We start from the raw sequence: 17,417 nt of genomic DNA on the forward strand, positions 1-17,417 counted from the left end.
CTCTATTAGAGTCAATCTGTCAGGATACATCGTGCGTAAATTTATCTGTTGTGCGGTTCTTGTTTTGTAGCTCCGTTCAGAAACTGAGCATAGTACTTACCACTCATCCGCCGCTTCATGTCGTTCCTATGTCTGGACTATAAAGCGAAGAGAAGCGGGATTTCAAGGAGGGGGAGGATTGGGACTGGTAATTTCCTCCTTGCACTAATTGTGTGAATATCTTGTGTAAACTGATATGAATGCGACGCACTGTGGACAACCGTTGCCACCAGGGCCTGCAGGTGAGGAGACAGCCAAGAACACATATCTTGCAACGTATTGCTGCTCCTTTGGTGAACCCTTGTATTATGTATTCACATTTGGAAGGAAAAAGAGAGGTTAGCATTTTACTAACTTAAAGCTGCAATGAGTGCCACACTATTCCTCCGTGACAAAATGTAGTTCTCTGTTAAAGGTTTTCTTACCTAAACAAAGATACCCATCAGAGCAAATGATCAGCTCAATTGGATTGATATCTCTGGTTTCTTGTTATTGCCAAACATAAAAACGATATTTCGTTTAATGTTGTTCTTGTTCAGCGCAGTATCTCGAGAGCCCGAGGACAATTGTCTACAGTTATAATTTTTTTAGTTTCATTGTGTTGTAACATTGCGTCCTTATTCTTCAGGAACAAAGCATCCACATGTGTTAAAGGCGGTTTTACTGTGCTATGACAAAGTCTTATGATTGTTCTAAAATAGGTCCAGTGTCGTAGTGATGCTTATTATTGCTCTTATTATTGGCTTCAGAACTAAGAGGTTTGTCGTAACTCCTATGTATGCCTTTCTGGGTGATGTATTTTTGTTCGAAATGTAAAAATCAAATATACAAATGTTTGCGGCTCCTCGCGTAGCGTTTACGAGACACCAAACTTTTCCCGGGCAAGGTTGCTTGCTGTTCGTGCCGCTGCCGGCGCCTGTTGAACGTTGTGACACCTTGGGCTCGCGCGTGCCGAGGAGGCGAAAATGCTACGGGCGCTCACACCACATTGGTATTTTGCAAGAAAAGCAAACTGGTTTTGAGAATTTTCTTAGACAGGGTGAGCAAAAATAAAAATAAAATTGCTTTTGTTTCATTTCTCATAGGAAACTTTTTGTTGCATCTTTTCCAGTACAGCACTTCCTCCTGCGTTATTTATCTTTTAATAATAACTTTGAAAAGCAGGAAGCGAACGGAAAGGTCCACCTCTTTATTAGAGGCATTGTCCTATCAGACGTTTGAAACCCAACTACATACATAAACTGAATATTTGTTCTTTCAGATGGAATAAAAACTTCTTTAGGAACAATCTTGAGCACTTCGGCTTAATAAACACAGTGAGATGAATAATGAGATGAATAAATAAACACAATAATATGAAGAATGACGGCCGAGATAGTACCTACGGAACCAATTTGTCAGCAAATCTGAAAGCGAAAAGTTCATACTGAAGTTACTTTTACGTTGAAATCATTTATCTCAAAACAAATTGTTTTGACGGTGCCATTATCGTCAAAACCATACCGAGGCAGACTGCTAAATCTACGTCTGGACAAGTTTCGCGCATGCAAAGGCTTTTGATTTTATATAGAGAAACAACTCCAAACTTGACATTAAATCTAGTCCTCAAGAAATAATATCTTCTATTGGTTTGGTCGAAACAACATGAATCAGCGATAAAAATGATATAAACATGTAAGCGCTTTCTGTATTGGCTATTGACAAAAGTGCACCGAAACATGCCGTGAAATACATGAGAAGGGTAGGGCTTACCATGCACCTTTAAAAAGAAAAACATTCGTATTTGTGAGAAATCCGACTTTGAAGTTAATCTCGAAGGTCTTCCTCTTTACGACGAGTTCGTTTTCCTACTTTCACGACGGCTCCAAGCAAGCTGTTCTCAACCCCAGCATGTACCATAGATGGTGCAGGCAGCTATATAAACTCGTTCTCGCCTTCGATTTAAAGGTGTAACTTTTTATGCCGCAAAAACCCTAAATGTGCATTTTATCATCGCAAAGCGGCACACTGTCTATTAGGGTCGATGCAGTGGACTGCTCCAGAGAAATGTAGACCATTTGGGGTTGATTATCATATACTGACATCGCACAGCAGAGAGGCTTTTGGTATTCTGGCAACACTAAACTTCGGCCAGCAAGGCTTGGCCGAACCTGGATCCTAGAGAGCAGCCGCATCGGGCACGTAAATGAATGGGACTGTGTGGGATTTTTTTAATTTATGTGATGTATATAGCGCAGGTAAATGTTTAAGCGTTTCTTATTCCAGGAAAGAATTTAACGCCTACCTTTTCACCTCTGTCTGTTCGTGGCTTGTCGTCCGCCAATCCTTTGACATCTCGAGAGAACTCGAAATATAAAGCACACACGAGAATATCTAGGTTGGGGCGTGAATAGAGCCCATGCCCTTTTAAGTGCTAGTCTCGATGCTGGAAACGATTCCATACTGCTCGTGCATGTTGTTATCGCCATGAATGGTTGGCTTGTCAATCCAACTTAGGCTATGAGGAACGCCGTTGTGGAGACCTCCAGAAAATTTCTACTGCCATGAGTTCTTTACTGTGCACTGACGTCGCATTTTCTCGGTGACCCGAACCGCCAAGGCTCTACCTCACCAGAGCAGCATTTGGCCACCCTGCTAAAGTACTTCGCCGCAACCTCCTGTATTAATAAACCAGTTAACCTTCGGCCCTCAGTCTCCAGCGACTGATGACCAACTGACCTGGCAACAACAAGACATGTAACGTAGCGGAGGGTGCCAAGAATTTCGGGCTCCAGACAGGCCGCCATTGGAAACTGATCCTGCCAATGTTAAACGCAAGAGCTTTATGCAGGAAGCTTGGCCTAGCAGCTCTGTTAGAGGAGCTAAATTGTGTATTAAACGGTATGTCATAGGGCTTAGTAAGCTTTGAAAGACAGAGCTCGCGTTCAAAACACTAAGGGTGGGCACATATTATATGATTGTGGATTATCGACTGGTGTGAACTAGGTGTGCGATTCCTCATTAATCAGGATATAGCTGGCAACATACAGGAATGCTATAGTGTTAACTAGGGGAAGAAATTACCGTAAATGGGCTTAATATTAGGTAAAAACAGAAGCTTGTACAGGTCTAGGATCCAAGATCCAGCCGTGATTATCAGATCGTCGAAAGCTGCTATGAAGACGTGGGATCTGCACTGAAAAAAGTAAAAACAGTGCAGTGTACTGATGGGTGACTACAATGCCGAGATAAACAAGCAGGCTAGAAAGAAGGCCGCGGGAGCTTAGGCTCTAGGAATATTAGGGTGGAGTTCTTAGTTTTGCATAAATGGATATTTACGAACCATGAATGCCTTGTTCCGGAAATAAGAGAAAAGGAAGTAAAACGTGCAAGAGAATAAAAAATGAAATAGATTTCACATTATGCTTTCACAGAGAAAGCCTGAAAAAAGCGGGGGCCGTGCAAAAATCGTGCAAAAGATGAACTGCAGCTAGCACATTATGGTAACTTCTCGAATTGGGTCAGACTTGAAGACTGAACGCAAGAAAACGGTGTAGCAGAAGCCAGTCAACAAGTTAGCAGTAAAGGGGAAAATAGGGGAATTCAGGATCTTGCTGCTGAACAGATCTGTGGCTTTAAATGAGGAAGACGACCTTACAGTTCAAGCAATGCGTGATAATCTCGCATTTATCACTGTGGAGTGCTCAGTAAAAGTAGGCGGTAGGATGGTTCGACAGGATTGTGGCAACGTCTTCTGGAGAGGGAAGATCTGATAAAGAAACGCCAAACCATAAAAGCATCTAACCCAACAGAGAGAGTAGAACTGGTAGAGCAAAGTTAAACGATATGCGGAAGTTAACCGACATCAAGAAGAATAATAAGAAGAGAATGGAGCATTTTCTAAAGAAAGCAGCTAGCCGAAAATCTGGGACCGTGAAACTAGACTTAGAAAAAAATTACATGTACGCATGCGCTAAGAGACAAAGCGGACAAATAAATGCCAATACGGATAACTATGTATATTATCCTAAGAGTTGTACATAAATCGATACAGTAGTCAGTGTGATCAGGGCGTAAATGAGAAAGACAATTGCCCATTTCACTGGGATATCCAACCAGTAAATAAATAGGAAGTAGCGAACGGCTTAGGAGCCATACAGAAAAGGAAAGCAGCTTGTGAGGGTCAGCTTAAAGCAGATATATTGAAGGACGGAAGACAGATCGTGCTAGACAAACTGGCCACCCTGTATAAGTACTGCCTTTTGAGCTAAACATACCAGAAGCTTGGAAAAACACTAAGATGATCTTAATCCATAAGATAGGAGATAATAAGGTCTTGAAAACCTCAGACACAGTAACTTGTTCTCTGTTGCCTATAAGATATTTACTAATGAAGTCGCTAATAGAGTCAGGACAGCATTAAAACTTAAACCAACCAAATGACCAGACACGAAATTCATAAAGAGATACTCTAAAATCGACAATATTGTCACCGAGAGCCGGCAGAAAGAGAAGGAGGGCACATCAGGACTAGCAGAGCAGACACACGCAGCCAATCCGCTCGAGCCGCGGAAGACAAGGAAGACCAGCGGGTGCTGTCGCGCCGCACGGCGGCGGCAGTAAATGGCCAACAGTGCGGCATTGCCCCTTCTCTTGGAAATGACATTGCCCCAATGCTGTGGAATATCGGGGTGCCGGAATAGATAGAATCTGTGGCGCCCGAGGTTGAGGTTGAGGTGTTGAATGCTACAGTTGGGGTTCGCCTTGCTTTATCTGCCGGCAATTGCTCCACCGCAGCGTCCCTTCGATATTAACAATGCCGCATCTACCCCGCTAAGCGCACAGTCTCTTATAAAAGCACACATTCTCTCCCGCAGTCACAATCTATGCACACAATCAATCCACACAGTTCACATCACAGTCCACTCCAGAAGTCACCATCTATGCACATATTCAGTGACAGTAGACCAGAGGCCATTGTAGTGCCACACTCCATACACACATTCACTCAGAGTATAAAGTAGTCCACTCCGGAAGACACCATCTACGCACACATTCAATCACAGTAGGCCATAGTCCGTTCCTGCTCTCACCATTTAAAAACAAGATCTGTGTTCTGCACAAATGTTAAAAGAAGGCGTGCAGCCTCCCTTTTGCATGTCTGGTTTCCACTAGGGTAGACAACGTCCTGCACTGTGCTGTGACGGGTTCCTCTCTTCTTGAAGGAAGCGAACATCACATGCCTTTCCGCGTTGTACTCTCGGCAGTACATAATATAATTTTCGATATCCCCGCACACACCACATAAAGAGCAGAGCGGAGACGATGCTATGCCTGTCTTATGCATCCATGCAGGAGTGCGAGCAGAGGCCGCGCGAATACGATGTAGAAGGGTCGCCTGAGATCTTCTCAGTCCCTTGGTCGCACATGGCTTGTGGGACGCACTCCACAGGGTACTGAAGTGATCGAGCACCGTTTTCCTGCCGAGACTTTTCCCATCTTGAGGTACATTTCTTGATGGAATCCTTGAGAGAGCTTTATGGGCGAGACTGTCTGCCACCTCATTACCGTTGACTCCTATGTGAGAGGGCACCCACTGGAAATGTAGAGTAAAGCCTCTGCTGTGCAGATTCTGCACCAAGCGCAGAGAGCTTTAGAGACAAGGCGTCAGTAGAGAATCCGCGCTCTAACCTCTGAAGGGCAGATTTTGAATTAGGATGACAACAGGTTGAACCGGACAAGACCCTGACTTCCGTAAAGCCGCCTCAATAGCAACACTTTCAGCCGTTGTGGAGGATACGACAGTAGTACAGTGTACGGACCACTTACAGTCCAAAGAAGGAATGTAAAAAGCCGCTGCGCTAGCTTGTTTCACCTTGTCCACAGAACCATCCGTGAAAATTTGAAGATGGCAGGCATACTCTGTTTCCAAGTATTCCAGTACAAGTGAACGCGTTGCTGCCAAAGGAGAGCTGCGCTTTGCGTTCACAAGGGGAATTGTGACCTTACAGTCGAGGGTCGGAAAAGACCAGGGGGGTTTCAACCGTTTCCTTTGCCTTCGGACATTAATGCCTAAAGAACTAAGAGTATTGAGTGCCAAGTAAGCCTTCGACTCATATCTCTTGCAGAGCCGCTGGAGAAGGGATCGCCCAGCTACCGTCTCTCCTAAGCGGTCAAGATGCATTAATAGTCTCCGAGAAGCAATAAGGCTAAGAGGTTTCAATAGGGACTCATGAAGTACTGCCTTATTCGCAGCCGCCTGGGGAACTCCAATGATTCTTCTTAGGCTCTTTCTGTGGACAACTTCGAGACGCTCAAGTTGTGATGCCGAGGGGGAAATTAAAGGTAATTGATACATTATCCGGCTGACCACCAACGCTTCATGAAGTTTGACCATTAAAGAAGGTTGGTTTTCCCATTGCTCACGTGCAATTCTACGGATCACATTGAGACGAGAAGATATAGATGAAACAATCGCGTTTACAGCTTTTCGCCACTGTAGACGGGAGTCAATAATGACGTCCAGGAAACGCGCGTGGTTGAATTGACGGATGCAAGAGTGACCGAGGTCTATCTTCAACCGCGCTGGACGTCTTTCTACACCTGGAGACAGAATAAAGCCGGATTTGTCCATTGACAGAGACAACCCCATACCTTGAAGGTAAGCTTGTGCCGAATATATAGCCTGTCGAGCTATCAGGGCTAATCGCTTGTGTTGGTAGCCAGTAATCCAAATGCAGATGTCGTCAGCATTAAGTGACATACGCACTTGCCTGTAACTTTTTTTCAACGAATCGCGTAGGCCAGCCATTACGGCGTTAAAGAGCGTGGGGGAAAGAACATTTCCTTGAGGCACACCTCGCGATAGAACCCTTTCGGTGCTTAACGTACTCATTAACCGTACACGAACCGCGCGATCACTTATAAACTTGTAAATGAATCTTAACATATGGCCCTGTATGCCCATGCCTTGCAAACTGTTTAGAATTGAGCTATGAAGCACGCTGTCGTAAGCTTTCGCAACAAAAAGAAAAATGGCTAAGGTGGAAAGGCCGAAAGCTCTCAGGTGTTCAATGTGACTGATCAAGTCTAAGACGCTATCTTGGGCACTAAGACCTCGGCGGAATCCTGTCATACATGATGGCAGTGCCTTCCTATCCTCAAGCCACTATGATAAGCGTTCATTTACCAGCTTCTCCACCAACTTAGCTACACAGGAGGTCAATGACACAGGGCGATACGAGGCAAGGTCCGTCATGTCTTTGCCAGGCTTCAGTACTGGAACTACAAGTGCCACCTTTCATGACGGAGGAACATCGCCAGTCTCCCAAACTCGATTGATGAAGTTGAGGAGCTCCTTTCTGAGTTGCAAGGGCAGATTATTCAGCATTTGATTGGCGATGCCGTCGGGACCTTGTGAACACCGGCGCCGCAGGCCACTGAGCGTAGTCTGAAGCTCACGATGCGTGAACGGGACGTCCATGATAGACCTGGAGGAAGCAGGAGGTGTATATATATCTATTCCAGAATCAGCGCGTACGAGTGCGTCTGCAAATTCCTCTGCCAAGCACGCAATAGGTTTTTCCTTGCGTATTGCAAGAGCTTCAAAAGGATTCGAAGGGCGAGATTCTCCAGCAAGGCTGCCAAAAACTCGCCATATTCTCGTTATCCGTGAGAACACAGTCAAACTAGCACAGAATGAGGCCCATTGCGACCTGTACAGCTTGTTCGTGTGCCGTTTAATAGCAGAATTCTATTGAAGGTCGTCTTCAGTTGCCTGTCGTCCTTCTTCCGCGCGAGTTGGCGCTCCGCCCTTTTTCTCGCTGCGCAAAGGTTGCTGAGTTTTAAATCCGGGGCCGGAAAATGACCAGGCAACTTGACCGCCGTAGTTGCTGCTAGCTTACTAGAAATCATTTTGTCAATAACATTACCAGAAACACGTTCTAGGTGCTTTCTGTACTTGTCCCAGTTGACCACGTTGCTAATTTTAGGACCATGCATACGAAAGTCGGCAGCAAACACAAAAATCAGATAGTGATCACTTCCCATGCGGTCAGGCGCTGTTCACCAACTCCCGCGGACGTCAGGTGAATGCAGTGTCAGGTCTATAGCTGTCGCTGAGGCTGGAGGCCGGAAAAAAGTGGGGCTTCCGTCATTTTCAACGCACAGGTCCAAACTGTCAATAACCTCTACAAGTTTGCGTCCAGGGGAATCCGTGTTCCTGTCACCCCAAACGGCATGATGGGCATTGAAATCACAGCAGATGATTCTAGGTGCTGGGAAGCGGTCGCAGAGCTGCTGTAGAAACAAATGCAATGCTACCTTCTTCCGCGGAGACACGTACACGGATGCAATAGAAAGGGTTCGAGAGCCGAGCTGTATTCTTACAGCCGCTAACTCAATGTCATCCGTGCAAAGATCGGCAACGCTTAAAGAAACATGTGGAATTTCTCTTATGTAAAGCGCAGCACTTCCTGCAGGACATGACTTTATGCTGCAGTTTTTATGGGCGACAAATCCAATCAAACATCTCCCGCTTGGCAGGCCAGCTTCTGACAGGGCCAATACTGGAACACAAGTCTCTTTCAAGAATAGATTTAGTTCAGCTAACCGACTTAAAATCCCAGCGCTGTTTCACTGCAATATAAACGGCGCTTTTCGGTGCATACGAGATGCACGAGATTTAGCCCCATCCATTTTAGTTCGCCAGGAAGATTGCTGCGAAGGTGGAAATTAGGGACTGAAAAGAGAGCACCAGCTGTAGGAAGTTCTTCAGATTACCAGGCGCCAACGCTGGAACAAGTGAACGCAGGGTCCCAAACAAGACATGAAGGTCAGACATACCTTGATTTTTTAGTTCCTTAATTTGCGCAACGCACTCACCTACTACATCGACAAAAAATGCCGACGGAGACACACTCTTGGCAGCAGTAGCTGGTTTTTGTCACTTGTGCATATGAGGGTCCCCCTTGCCATGGAGTCTGGCTGTGACCCGGCCGCTCAGGAACATGGACACTTTTTGCTGGAGGTCGAACAGTCGACTCGCGCGCACTGGGCCTTGGCGTCTTGCTAGACTCAGGTCTCTTAGGGACATCGTTGGGCAACGCAGCAACATCAGACTCCAATACTGGGAACTCGTCTAATCCTGGGACAGGCGCCTCAGTCGGTGGGGTTTTTCGACCAGCAATAAAGGACATCCGACGGTGCAGAGCGCTCACACGGAAGGGGCAGTCTCCGAAGCTCGCTGGATGATCGTCACCGCAATTGGCGCAAGCAAAATCTGCCCTGCAGGTTTTAAAGTCGTGGTCGCCTCCGCACCGCTTACAGCGTCGATCCTTTTTGCAAACTTTGGCCACGTGCCCAAACCGTTATCATCTAAAACACCGTGGAGGAGCTTCAGTGAAATCTGTAACTGCGTGTTTTGTGAACCCCAGATCAATTTTTTCGGGGCACTCTGAGTTGGGAGCGAATGTCAACACGATAGAGTTGGTAGGTTTCGCAGCCCATTCTTTTCCTGGAGACTCCACACGACGCACAAGTCGTTTCACGTGCAGCACACCTTGTGGTTTCAGATAATCAAGTAGGTCGCGTTCTGAATACCACTTTGGTACACCCTTAATAACACAGGTGTTCTTCATGTACGAATGGGGCAACCGCACGTTAATTTTGATGCCAAAAATCTGAGAGCTCTGCAGGAGCTTGTCAACCTGCTCTTCCGTCGAGACATCCAGCTGAAGAGCCCCGTGCATGGTGAACCGACTTCGAATCGGAGCTGATCCCAGCAGTGATTGAATGGCCGCGAAAAGTAAGATGGGATTCTTCTCTCTTAAATCAACCCCCTTTTCTGTGGGCTCAACCACTACCGGGATCCCTACAGTTCGTTGCTTACGATGACTCACCAACTTGAAGCCCTCGTTGTCCACGTCAGCCATATCGGCCACTGACTCGTCACCGTCCACGATCGTTGACTCAGCCCCACTAAGCGATGAGGTCTCGCTGGACGGGTGGTCGAGTCCATGTTCTGGTCGCTCCACAGCCTGGGAAGCCATGGCCGCCTCTTCCGAGCCAGCCTCCTTTGAATGTCGGGGTCCCTTTAGGCTTGCCGGCGCCGGAGCAGCCGTACTCTTCCCGTAGGGACAGTACCGCTTTGAAGATGCTGTCGTACTCGAATATTAAAAAAAACTAGGTAAATTAGGAAAAAGTAGCTAAATAAACAGTGCTGAGGCGACAACGTCTTCGTCTTCCTCTTCCTCTCCCCGACTTCGCCGAATAAGTCCTAGATTGCGTGGTAGGGCTTCATCTTGGCAACGTGCACGACTTCGGATGCCGTCTGCCACCTGCCGCCTGGAGGAGCGAACAGATTTCTGCAGGAGGGATTCGTATTCAATGTCACTAAAATCGCCCAGAACCTCGTAGTGGCCGAGGTAGCGGCGCAGAAGCTTCTCGGAGCTGACGTAAATGGCATGCCTCTAAAGTGGGGCACCGTTGCGGAGGACAATGATAAAGATGAAAGGTTAGCAATTTCAGCAGCGTGCCGTATGGAAGGGCTTTCGTTCCACAATAATGGGTGAGGGAGTCGGTGGCATCTGTAATGTGCCTGTTTTTCAATGATGATATCGGAAATGATACCCGCAAGTTCTTGCCGAAATGGCGGAAGTGAATTCGAGGCGCATCATTGGGCTTCAATAGGCCGGCCAGCTTCAAAAGTGGTGTCTTTCAATGTTGGCACTCGCGGCAAGTCTTAACATGTGCTGTACAACTGTAGCAAGCCTGTGCCAGCAATACTTCTGCCGTACCCGCGCCAGCTCGCGAGAAAAGCGGAGGTGGCTGGAAGAAAGAAAGCTCGTCGTGCCATTCGTGCAAACCTTCGTCTCGAAGCATCGTTGCAACCACGAGTAGGGAGGGTGTGTCCTTGTAGCCGTAGTTTCTATGGTAGAGGATGTCAACCAGCAAGCGCAACGACGAGAGCCCGCGTGTGAAGAAGCGAGGAGGCGATGACGTGCGGGCTACGAGGTACTCTGTGAGGGGTCGCAGCTCGGCGTCATCGCTGTGTTGAGAAAAGACCCACGTGGTTGAAGCGACAACAAAAGCGGGATCGTCTTCTATATCAGCAATGGTGTACGGGATAGGAGCACGGAGCAGGCAGTCTGAATCGCTGTCTTTGTTTCCAGACTTGTGCAGGACGGTAATATCTAATTCCTGCTACCGGAGCTGCGGGTCAGCTTTCCCGAGGGGTCTAAGTTTCGCGATTTAACAAAGCGAGTGTTGATCGCTCACGACTCGAAATGGGAGACCCGGTTGAAATTTTGTAAGGCACTCCTTTTCCATGGTAGAATAATTCGCCTCAGATTGCGGCAATGTGCGGCTTGCAAAGCAATCACGCACTTAACACCATCTTGAGACTGAACGAAGATGGCACCCAGACCGACGTTGCTGCCATCGGTGTGCAGTTCCGTGTACGCCTCCTCGTAAAAGTGGCAAAGGCTGGGCCTAGTTTGGAGTCGATTTCTGAAGTCGCGAAGGCTTCCTGCTGTTCATGGGCGCAGATGAAAGGTTGCTCGTTCCTTGTAGAGCGAGTTAGAGGCTCGCCTTGTTGGCAGAAGTCTCGCACAAAACGTCTGTAAAAGGCGCAGTGATCCCAAAAATGGCACGCACCACGCTTGGGCAGAAACGCAGCGATGCCAGCCGTCTTGTTGCAGTCAAGGCTAACACCTCGAGCGCTCACGACGTAGCCTAGAAACAGCTGCAGCTGAACGCAAAGTGGCATTTTCTGTTTGAGTGTGAGGCTGGCCGAACGTATGGCCTCCAGCACTGCAGTAAAGCGCTTGAGATGCTCGTCGTAGATAGATGGAAAAATGACGTTGTCTATGTAGGCGAGGCAGGACTGCCATCGAAAGGCCAACTAGGACAGCGACCATCATTCTTGGAAGGTTGACAGGAGCGGAACATAGCCCGAAGGGCAGGACCTTGAACTCACACAATCCATCGGGAGTAACACACGCTGTCTTCTAGCGGTCACTTTCATCCACCTCAACCTGACAGCACACGCTGCGGAGGTCAAGAGAAGAAAAGTAGCGGTCATGACGCCGCCATTCAAATGAGTGATCTTTTTGAGGTTACGGGTGAACATCCTTTTTGGTAATTTTGTTAAGTCTTCGATAGTCGACAAAAAACCTTAGTGTCCTGTCCTTCTTGGCGACCAGCACAGCGGGCGAAGCCCATGGGCTTGTAGACGGCTGTATATCATCCCGGAGCGTTTTGTCAGCCTGCACTCGTATCGTCTCACGTTCTTTCACCGAAACTCGGTACGGGTGTTGACGGACCATCGTCATCAGGTATGATGCGATGTTTCGTTATGGACGTCTGCCTGGCATTAGAGGTTGTCACAAAGCAGTCATGGAAAGAGTAAAGGATGACTTGAAGTCGGCGTTGCTGATCAGTGCTCAAATCAGGATTCAAGTCAAATTTATCTGTTCGACAAGGCCACTTGGAGGGGTGTTCCTGGACGTTGACAGTACGCAGTGGGCGGCGGTCTCTCTAAGTTCATCGGAATACGCGATGACTACATTCTTCGGCAATTCTCGGTACTCGGCGCGAAAGTGCGCAACAAGAGGCTGAGTTCGCTGGCTCTGCAGGGCAACGACACCACGTGCGCTGCAGACTTGTTGGCTCAGAAGTAAAGACAGGATTGCTTCTGCGAAGCCGTTGGACGCGCGAGGGTTGTCGTACTGAAACCATAACAAAAGCTGGCGCGCGGTGGTAGAGTACTGTGATCATAGGACACACGCAAAACGGTCCTGCCTGGCGCACGGTCGTCGCTTATGGTGCACGGAGCCGAAAATGCCACCATGAATTCGCTGAGGTCGATAGCGCCACTTTAGCGAAGAAAATCGAAACCGAAGAGCGCGTCGCTGGAGAACTTAGCAGCCGGTGCAGACGCCGAGCGGCATCACTACATGACCGCCAGCTGTCCGGATTTGTGCTCCGTTCCACACAACTACTCATAACGGGGAAATCAGCGCCAGTGTCTATGAGGGGAGTCACTTGTTCGTTGTCAGCGATGATTGGTATTTTGGCGTGAACAAGGTCACTTTCTGGAACATGCTTCGTGGACGGGTCCCGAGTGGAAGCTCGCGGTGTTCATCGAAATGGGGCTTAGAGCAGTGGCTATTCCAGGCGTCGGAAGGTAGGCGGAAAGGGGGTGGAAGATCACGTAGAAGGGTCAGGTCGGCGAGCACAGGATCTTGTTCGAATTGCGGAGTGACAGCTGCCCTACTCTCAAAGGTCACCGTCCTCAGTTTTCCCGGAGTGGACTACAGGACTGCCGGAGGGACGGATAGCGACCTGCGGAAGAGAACCGACGGGGCGACGGCGACCTGGATTGGCGCTGTGGCGAGGGCGCAGAGGGGACTCTGGCCGTCACGTACTGGTCGACGTCACCGGGTCGTTCACCGTAGCTGGCCGGGGTGCGTCTGGTAAAAACCCTCGCAGGCTCATCTGACGATTCGGGCTATGGCGCAGTATGTGGCCGGCTTCACCGCAGTGGAAACGCAAAGGCCGGTTGTTCGCTGTGCGCCACGCGTGTGCTTTGCTGAGGGGTGGTCGTGCGTCAGACAGGTTAGGAGAAGTCGAAAAGCGTTGATGCGGGGTAGGAGGAGCAGGGCAGTAAAGGCTGGTGGCGCTGTCGCTGTGTTGCATAACGCTTCGCTCTACATCATGACACACGGCGCGGGCGGCGGCTCGGGGCAGGCCATTGGGTGCACCGCTCGACAAACATCACGAACGACATCCGAGATGGCTCCTACACCCGGTCGCTGCTCGAGAGGGCGAATCTTCTGCAGCTCTTCGCGCAATCCTTCTGCCAATGTCACGGATTGCCTCATTCTCGGTGCCGGGTAGTGGCATGTGGGCACCCATAGCATTTATATTCCCCGGGTGGCCGTAATGCGCCAACATCCGCTGCAAGGCGCGCTCTATGCTTCTCGCCTCCCGAGCAAAGTCAAAAGCAAGAGAAAATGTCCCCTTTGACTCCCAGCTTAAGATGACGTACCTTCTTCGCTTAAGACATGGCAGGATCTGCGTGGTTGAAAAGCCTCCCCATGTCTTCTACGAAAATGGCGACGCTCTCCTTTGGCCGCTGCGCTCAGGACTGCAGGGCAAGTTCAGTTCACTCCTTCCGTTCGTTGCTGCCGAAGGTGTAGAACAACTGTCGCCAGAGGAGGAGGAGACTTTATTCTACTCTGCGGTTTTGGGGCATCTTCAGAGATGTTCTCTCCTTGGTTGTATCCCCAGTAGTCTTCTATGTCTAGCTTGTCCAACTTTATTTAATGGTCGGTTGCTCGTGGTCCAGGGATCCGCTGGCCACTGCCGCCCATTGAGCTCGATGTACCAGACCTCGTTGGTCTTCACTGCGGTCGCTGGATAGGCGAGTCCCCGATTGCTCCGCATTCGGGGAAGAAATCTCGCTAGGTGGAGTTGGTGGACTCTTGTTTTTCAAAACACGTCTTGGAGGCGTCTTCCGGGGAAAAATAGTCATTCCGTAGCTTGCGGTGCTTGTCCGACAGATTAAACGCAGCGACCCGGTTGTAGGTGGCCAACCAGTCCTCCACATCTTCTGGCCTGTCGCTATGAAACGACGCGGGAGTACGAGGCGCATGGAGAAGCAGATGGCATTCTGGATGGTCTGGCTTGCCGCAGTTGAGGTCATTGCGCGGGGTGTGTCATCAGGGGTCGGAACTCAAGATCCAAACATCGCAAGCGGCGGCGTGCCTTGTGGACAACTGTCGTGTTCACGGAGTGTAGCTGGCCATCAGAGGCCCCTGGGAGCTCATCGTACTTCAGAAAATCACCCAGCACCTCCACCAAAACTGTCCCCGAGAGCCGACAGAAATGGCATAAAGGCACACCAGGACTGGCAGAGCAGACGCAATCGGCCAACTCAAACTCGAGACGGCAATACAACGAAGATCAACGCGCGCTGTCGCACCGCATAGCAGCACTAGTAAAAGGCTAACGGTATGGCAATATTCGCAAAAAAAACCGGGTGGTAAAGCAATTCGCAGAATATAATCAACCCCTATATATTGTTACGTGGCGGCCAGCCGAAAAAGGAGATGCGATGATCGATGGTAATGAGGTGATTTAATGGCCACTGGCCTAGCGCGAGCGCTCCTGCCCGCGCCACTGCACAGTTCGTCGTCTTCGTCACACTACCAAGGACAACCGAGCGATCGTCCCGATCGGTTACAAAGAGACGCATGAAGCGATTACGGGCTTAAGAGGATGGTTGGACAGGAACGAGAAAGTGGTGATGTGCTGGCCGCCACGATGAATGAGGTGGCTGAATGATTCCTGGACCACGAAGCCTCCGGTCCGCAGGTCACCCGAGGCCGACGGTCGAGGCCCCAGGACGCGCCGAACAGCCTGGACAGGGGAACGGTGTCTTTAGATGCAAGCGGCGTCTCGGGTCGGTGGGGTCGGTAGGTCAGGTCCTTGCAATAGGTTCAGTTCATCGTGTTGAGTGTTTTGGGCGGGGGGGGGGGGGGGGGGGACAACGGCGAGGCCGGCTCGGGTTTGAAAGACTGGGGCGCGGCCGAGCGACACAGGCCAACTCACGGCCGACGACCATGACTGACGAAGGCCGCCGAAGCTCCCCGGACCAGGATGCTGACAACACCCAGCCCCTCCACCAAATGTTACGTGGCGGCCAGCCGAAGAAAGAGGTGCGATGATCGATGGCAATTAGGCGATTTAATGGCCACTGGCCTAGCGCGAGCGCTCCTGCCCGTGCCACTGCACAGTTCGTCGTCGGCTTCGTCACAATACAGCCTTTACAGATGATGACAAATAACTTGACTCAAACCGCACCATTCATGCATGCATTGAGAAATGGTGGGGCACAAGACCCTTGTGGTATGCAAACGGAAGATACCCGTGACTGTTGCACAACTAGCCTAGTCTTCCATAAATTCATCAATATAATTCCCGTAAAGAAGCTTTTGAAGCAGGGAACGACGATATCGGCATTGCTAATCGCTGCCTGTTTGCAGAAGGTATTCAGAGGCCTGGGGTAGATGACAATTCCTGGCCTGGTTAATAATGAATACCTTAATATCCTCATATTCGCTGATGGCTTCGTCTTGCTAATTCCTGCGTGAATGAACTACAAAGACCAGTCTCTTTAAAAGGCAGTGCGCTAGGATGGGCATAAAATAATAAGCAGTAAACCAAACCAGTGTTCATCTTGCTCGGAAGCAAAATGCAGTTTACATTTGGTAGCGAGGTACTGGAAGTTGTGAAGGATTACTTCTCCTTAGGGCAGGTAGTGACTGCTTATCCGGCTCACGGGAGTGAACTAACTAGAAGGATTAGAATGGCCTCAAGCGGATTTGTCATGGTCTCTCAGGTTATGAATGGGAGTTTACAAATATCTCTCAATATATTGCCGTCTCTCTATGACAGCAATATATCAATATTTCTGACCACTCCCGGTCGCTTAGCACTGCACTAATCATTTTCTTTTCCCAACAATCGCTACGTTTTCAATAACTGAAGCTGAGCCCTCTTTCTTCATGAGCCTCCACGTTTCTGCCCCATAGGTGAGTACCGGAAAGATGCTACTGTTGTATATTCTGTTTTGAAGGATATCATCATCATCATCATTTATTTACCCTTAAAGGCCCTTGGTTTAGGGCATTACATAAGGGGGGGGAGTAGTCGTTACATATCCAAGGGTACAACAAAAAATCAATACAAAGTGCAGGGTTCTTGTTAAACATTAACATCATTACAAGCATCAACACTAATAAAGACACAGCTGCTCAAGAACAACTTAAAAAAAAAACAAAAAACAAACAAACAAAAAACAGACGCATACACATTCAAAAACACGGAAAAATATCTCAGTCCTTAAAATGTGCTGTTAATAAGTGCCTGAATTTATTAGGTTCTACTTCAGTAACTATGGAATCGGGTAAGTCATTCCACAATATAATGGAGCTAGGTAAAAAAGATTTATTAAATGAGTTTGTGGAGCCATGTATGCGCTGCAAACTTAAAGAATTGAAAAGTCGGCGTGAGGTGCGAAGCGGCAGGTGTAATACAGAATTTCTTAGCTGTGGGAAGGTATGGTACAATTTGTGAAATAGGCAAAGCAGTGAAATTTTACGCCGAAGTGCCAGGGGTTGAAGATCAAGGTGTGCCTTGATAAGAGTTATACTGTGTCGTCTGTCATACTGCGATGTGATAAAACGGGCTGCGCGATTTTGAATGGCTTCAAGCTGATCGATTAGATATTTCTGATGGGGATTCCAGATCGCCGAGGCATATTCGAGTTTCGAACGGGTGAATGTTACGTAGGTGAGTTGACGGATAGAACTGGATGAAAAAGCGATGGATCG

The sequence above is a fragment of the Amblyomma americanum genome, chromosome 9, assembly GCF_052857255.1.
Source record: "Amblyomma americanum isolate KBUSLIRL-KWMA chromosome 9, ASM5285725v1, whole genome shotgun sequence".
Classification (NCBI taxonomy): Eukaryota; Metazoa; Arthropoda; class Arachnida; order Ixodida; family Ixodidae; genus Amblyomma; species Amblyomma americanum.